Raw genomic sequence first — 7,395 nt, 5'->3', positions numbered from 1 at the left:
TTATTTGGTGAGCCTCGTGTTTATCCTAACGGTTATTTTGTTTTTCATTTCACACAATTTACTGGCTTATTTTTTTCTCGTAATGTCCTCTCCCACTAAACTCATTGATATGGATTCGCCTCCAGTAACAACTTTTGTCTCATTGTCGAACTCTCCCGAAAATAATTTTAGTCCAGTTAATTCTATCTCAGAATTCAGACTCCCAACTTATGGAGCTAATAATCCCAGAGTCTGGTTTGCTCAAATTGAAGCTTTATTCATGGCTAGAGGCATAAGATCTCAGGCATCAAAGTATGCATACGTAGTCGGCGCACTTCCTATCGAGATTGCCGCTGAAGTTGGTGATTTAATCGATCACGTGCCAGAATCTGAACCATATGATAAGATAAAAGCAGCAGTTATTCAACGCACCACGGTCTCAGATGAGAAAAGGCTACAACAGTTGTTAACATCTTGTGACTTGGGTGATAAAAGACCCTCGCAACTTCTCCGCCACATGAAACAACTCGCCGGTCCATACAAGCTAGACGAAGCCCTCCTAAAGCAAATGTGGTTTCAAAGATTACCACACAGCGTTCGACAAATTCTCAGTGTTTCAGGGAAATCTGTCGCACTTGATGACTTAGCCGACATGGCAGATAAAATGATGGAAGTATACCACGATAATCACCGTGTAAACTCATTGCAACCACCTGGACCAACAGATATTAGCTGTTTAGCCTCCTTTCAAAAGCAGTTAACACAATTAACGGGCCAGCTGGCGTCACTGCAATCGACCATAGCAACCATCCAAGCTAGACAATCGAGATCCCCCTCCAGACGAAGATCTTTTTCTAGACAACGGTCTCGGTCACCGAAGCGAACATTTGATGTTTGTTGGTACCACCAAAAATACGGCACCAAAGCACGGCGTTGTACACGACCGTGCACATTTTCTGCGTCTGACACAGAAAATCAGGGAAACGACCCGGCCAGACAGTGATGGCGGCGCCTGTTTCTGGCCACTACCCGAGCCGTCTATTTCATGTCAGGGATCGAATTTCGGGCTCAGATTTTTGGTCGATACAGGAGCCGAAATCAGCATTATCCCATTACACCTCTCTCAACGACGGCACCCTCAGAGTACTAAATTGTCTCTAGTCGCAGCCAATAACACAGTCATTAAAACTTATGGCGAGCAATCACTTATTTTAGATCTCGTTCTCCGGAGACGTTTCACATGGGTTTTCATCGTAGCTGAAATCAAACAACCCATTATCGGGGCCGATTTTCTCGGTGCTTACAACCTACTTGTAGATATGGCAAAAAAGAAACTAATCGACAAAAACACAAGCTTACAGGTCAGTGGCACAACTATCTCCAGTTACGAAATTCATGGAGTCCGTATGTTAAGACCTGAAAACAAAATTTTCACCGATATCCTATCGAACTATGAAAGTATAACCAGAGCTGATTACCAAAACGAATGCTCCACACATCGTGTCCAACACAGTATTACTACTACAGGACCACCTATTCGCGCCAGGGCGAGAAGACTCCCTCCAAACAAGTTGCAGTTCGCTAAGAGAGAATTCGAACATATGATGCAACTTGGGATAATCAGACAATCTAACAGTCCTTGGGCCTCGCCGCTGCATATGGTTCCCAAGAAAGATCAAGACTGGCGCCCATGTGGAGATTATCGCCGATTGAATAACCAGACTATCCCAGACCGGTATCCGATCCCTCACCTGCATGATTTTTCTTTAAATCTACATGGAAAACAGATTTTTCAAAGTTAGATCTAGTCCGAGCATACCATCAAATACCGATGGCACCTGAGGATATCGAGAAAACAGCTGTAATCACACCTTTTGGCTTGTTTGAATTCTTGAGGATGCCTTTCGGACTAAAAAACGCCGCTCAAACCTTCCAGAGATTTATGGACGAAGTAACTAGAGGTCTGGATTTCGTATTTGTCTATATCGACGATGTTTTAATCGCTAGTTCTTCCATTGACGAACATGTTCAACACCTACACACGCTTTTTGAACGTTTCAAAAGTTATGGTGTTGTAATCAACCCTTCGAAGTGTATATTTGGCGCCTCATCTCTGGAATTCCTGGGACACCACATTGATTCCCAAGGAATTAAACCACTTGAAGAGAAAGTCAAAGCCATCTCCAGCTATCCAGAACCAACCTCAGTAAAATCACTACGCCGTTTTCTTGGAACATGTAATTTTTATCGACAATTTCTACCAAACTGTGCCGATGTACTACAGCCATTGACAGATTTACTGAAAAACGATAAATCAGGTACCAAGAAAGAAAAGAACCAAATATTCAAGTTACCTTCCGATGCCAAAGTAGCATTTGAAAAAGCTAAATCCATGATTGCTAATGCTACCATGCTCCAACACCTAAATACTGACCCCACAACACTGTTGATCCTATGCACGGATGCTTCACAAAAAGCCGTAGGGGCAGTATTACAACAGCGAGTAAACAACACGATTACCCCCATTGCCTTTTTCTCCAAGAGATTATCGCCAGCACAAGAACGTTATAGTACTTTTGGACGCGAACTCTTAGCTATGTATTTAGCAGTAAAACATTTCAACTTTTTGCTACAGGGTCGTGATTTCATCATTATGACAGATCATAAACCCCTTTGCCATTCTTTTAGCACATCGTATGACAAACACTCCCCACGAGAAGCAAGACAACTTGATTATATCTCACAATTTACCACAGACATCAGGTTTATCAAAGGTCACTCGAACATTGTTGCAGACGCACTATCTAGGAGGGATATCAATACGATGGTACTCAATCATGACATCAGCCTTGAAACCTTGGCTAAATTACAAGCAGACGATGCAGAATTAAAAGTCTGCAAAGAAAAGTCTAGCTTAGACCTCAAACCTGTACCTATTCCCCTTTCAGACGAATTCATCATGTGCGACACTTCAACAGGCAACAATCGTCCGTTTGTCCCACATGCTTGCCGACGAAAAATATTCCAGCATTTGCATGGTCTTTCACATCCAGGCATCAGAGCAACAACAAAGCTCATTACCGAACGTTTTGTGTGGCCTAAAATCAACTCGGATGTTAAACGTTGGACACGTAACTGTCTCCAGTGCCAACGCAGTAAGACGCAAAAACACACCTACAGTCCAATTGGGAAGTTCCCTATCCCTGACAAACGCTTCCAGCACGTGCATTTAGATTTAGTTGGGCCTCTGCCACCATCAAACTCTTTCACACATATCCTCACCGCAATAGATAGGTTCACAAGATGGGCCATAGCATGCCCCATTAAAGACACATCGGCAGAGACAGTGGCTTCAGTTTTCCTCGACCGCTGGATATCCAACTTTGGCGTACCATCAACAATCACAACAGATCGCGGTCCCCAATTCCAATCCGTTCTATTTAACGAGTTCACTAAACTTCTTGGAGTAAATCATGTTAAAACGACAGCTTATCATCCGGCAGCTAATGGCATGGTTGAAAGATTCCATCGCCAACTAAAAAGCTCTCTGATGGCACAACCGGACCCTTCAAAATGGAGCGATGCTTTACCGCTCGTTCTCCTTGGGATTCGCTCGCCTGTAAAGGAAGACATCGGATGCACGGCCGCTGAACTAGTCTATGGCACGACATTAACGTTACCAGGACAACTGGTCAAGAATGAAACCACAACACCAGGAGACCCTTCTCGTTTTGTAAGCAGATTACTACAAATGATGCAGAGCATCAGAGCAATACCACCTCGAGAATACGACAACCGAGTCCATCTCGATAAACATTTAGAAACGTGCAAATTTGTTTTTGTCCGAGTAGACGCGGTGAAAAAGCCACTGACACCACCATATGAAGGCCCTTATAAAGTAATAAAACGCACTGACAAATATTTCATTATCAACAAAAATGGGAACCATGAGACAATTTCTATAGACCGAATAAAACCAGCTTCCTACGAAGTCCCTCATGACACAGAAGACAATACTGCGAACAAACAATCACTCCCATCTATTGCTAAGAAACAAGAGGAAGAGGAAAAACTTAGCACTACACCCTCTTGTTTAACACGTTCTGGGAGACTTATAAAAAAACCAAAGCGTTACGTACATTTTGCCATATAAAAAAAACTAAAACAATCAAAGCAAACAATTATCGAGGACCTACACTATCAATCCCATCTAAAAAAATTTTTTTTTAACAGTGTATATGATTAATCACATTTTCCCACAATTATTCGTTTTGTCACTTTTTCAAAAAAAAAAAATTTTGTCACAAAAATAAACGGTTCAATTTTGTTTGTGTGTGTATGGGTCATTAACAGTTTTACACATTATCATTGTTAGCTAAACAAGACATTAAATGACAGTATATTCTTTTTTTTGTGTTTGTTATTCTGTGACATCACTGTTATTTTTTTCACTCGATAACACACGGTATGTCTCACTAATATACATATCATACGCATCTCCGCATCTTTGTTTGTTATAACTGTAAATATTATTTTTTTTTTTATATACATATCATATTCTCACATTTTTGTTGTTATTATAACCAGTGTTACCTCCGGACACTCTGGGGGGAGCTATGTGGAGATAACTCTAACAAGCTTATTTTGTAAATAGTTTTTAATATTATTTGTATTTATTTTGTCAATTTTCCACTGTATGTACATTCATCATTAAATGACTGTACGTGTTGTTTTAGTCATTGACCTTGAAGACACTTTCCGTTGAGCTACTACATAGCGTGACATATTCGTGCTGGTTAACAAATACATTACTACTCACGCATTCCTAGTTCTATCTTCATTTGTGATTGAGTTAATGGAAGTTTAAATCAAATACTATCTACATTTATAGACTATAATCGGAATATATCACATCCTACGTTGGACTATATCGCTAGAGAGTTCACCAACCTGCTCAGAGTCATCAAGCATTTATAATTGTGGATTTACATTACTGGACTTAATCAGAACACGCAACGTTTGGGCAATTTAAGTAACGTCCTTAATTATTATTGTATTTGTAACATTTAACTTGTATATATTAATATTACTATTGATTGTTATTAACTTTGTTGATACCTTTTGCGTTTATATATTGTCTGGTCCACCACATATTGTACAATGGGTTCCATCATCAAGAAAGCATCTTGATACAAATGCTTTTTGACAGCCATGAAAGACCCCAAGCGTTGTGAACTTGACAAGATCTGGTACACCTGTTCGTAAACTGTGAGTCTGTTCGTTTCTGGAACTTTGTATATCGATTTTTTACTTTAATTTTTATGTATTTTGATATTTTCTTAAAATTCGTGGTTTTTTTCTCGTTCATTGCTATTCTTAATATTCATCATGATCGAACAGGTTCAGGGCTCGTACGCCACCCTTATTTCGGCCAGTGCCATTCTGGCCCGACAATATGGAAACCTGGTTTCGCTACTCAGAAGCTTATGTAACTATAAATAAATCCCCAAAATAAATAGCTCCGTAAGTTTTCGACACTGGATGCTAGGCATATTAGCTCATCTTAGCGTGTGTTTAGACAAACCCATACACTGGATTTCCGTTGGTACAGAGGTTTCTATGCTAACCATTGGTATAGACCTGCTACAACATCATAATTTACTCATCGACACGAGCAAATGAAATTTAGTTGACGGAAATGTTAATTTATCTGTTTGTGTAACTTCTCTTTCCGGTTGAAGATAATCCCCAGCCACAGTGAAACACATAAACGATCCATACTACCAACAAATACTCGATAAATACTCTGAGATAAACCAAACGCAACCGAAATTGCTATGTTTAACCAGAGATGTTACAAACCACACCACGACTACATAACCGCATGTATTCTCGAAAGCGCGCCGACTAGAACCGAAAGGCTGAGGTTTGCTAAAAATGAATTTTGCAGTTTAGTAGACTTAGGAATAATTGGGCCATCAAACATCCCATATCCATCTTCCTTGCATATGATCCCTAAAAAGGACATCAACGACTGGCGTTCAAATGGTGACTATCGGCGATTGGATGCGAAAACCATTCCTGATCGTTGCCCATTGCCCCAGATTCAGAACTTGACAGGACAAACCTGATTTTGTGAAAATCGACTTGCTTACAGCATATAATCATATTCCTATGGCTGCTGTCGACTTTCCTAAAGCCGCTATCAACACTCCTTTTGGACTCTACAAGTTTTCACTATAGCCTTTTGGCTTAAGAAATGCTGCACAGGGTTCTCAGACATTCATCAAAGACGTCTTTCGAGAACCCAACTTCTTACATGCGTATTTTGATGACTGTTTGACTGCAATTATGGACAGAGTATCTTATGTACAGCATTTGAACCTTGTCTTCGAATGACTTCAGTAGCACGGTATTATTGTAAGCGTTTATAAACGTCAAATTGGCACCGACTCCTTTGATTTTATCAGACACAGTATTGATGCTCACTGCATTCTACCATTCTGGATCATCCAGAACCGACCAAAATCAAGCGCTTTTAACTGAATAGTAAGTTTCTTTAGACGGTTCATAACAAATTACACGTCTCATGTGAGACCTTTTGCCGACCGAATTTGTGGAAATGCAAAATCTATCAATTTGGACGATATCACAAAAAAATCAATTTCCACAATTAGAGAACTTATCGCACAAACAACACTAGGGAGTAAGCACTCTCCTGTGTAAGCTGCCAGAAATGTAAGGTGATTAGACTCAACAAATTTCCCTGAATGAAGTGAAAAAAACGATGAAGTTTACGATGAACCGAAATTTTCATTATACCTGCTTCTTTATTATTGTACCACATGGCCTCTTATAGCACAGAAAGACGACTAAACGCTGCTTAACATAGCAAACTATCAGAAGACTGTTTATCTACGACCAACTCGTTGGGTTAACACTTCTGGCTGGCCATGTCTTAGGACCATCACACACCATTACGAGGGAGTGATCTGTAGAGGTAAATAAATCCTCAAAATCAAAAGCTTTGTAAGTCTTCGATATTGCATGCTGACCACACTCGTTTTAATGGACTCACCTAGCTGAAGGCGCTCGGTCATGCATCCGCACCAGATCACGAGTGGGAATGCCGGGCTCAACAACCTTTGCAATCACTAGCCAGATTATTTCAATCGATAGACGACATAATGATAGCCCATCAAATATATCATCGAACCTATTCGCTTCTGTCTTTTGATTTCACTTGGTGGGTACAATTCATAGTAGGTGTTACTAAATAAGGTGTTGTCAAACTTCAAATACTTGTGGCATCCTTACACTGTTCCACATAAAAATATACTTCGTATGAAAGTAAGGTGCAATCAAAATAACATGCTTAAAATTCACAAAAATAGTGTAATTTAACGTAAGCAGAAA

The sequence above is a fragment of the Schistosoma haematobium genome, chromosome 2 (genome assembly GCF_000699445.3).
Source record: "Schistosoma haematobium chromosome 2, whole genome shotgun sequence".
NCBI lineage: Eukaryota > Metazoa > Platyhelminthes > Trematoda > Strigeidida > Schistosomatidae > Schistosoma > Schistosoma haematobium.
Note: the sequence above shows the minus strand (reverse complement) of the source record.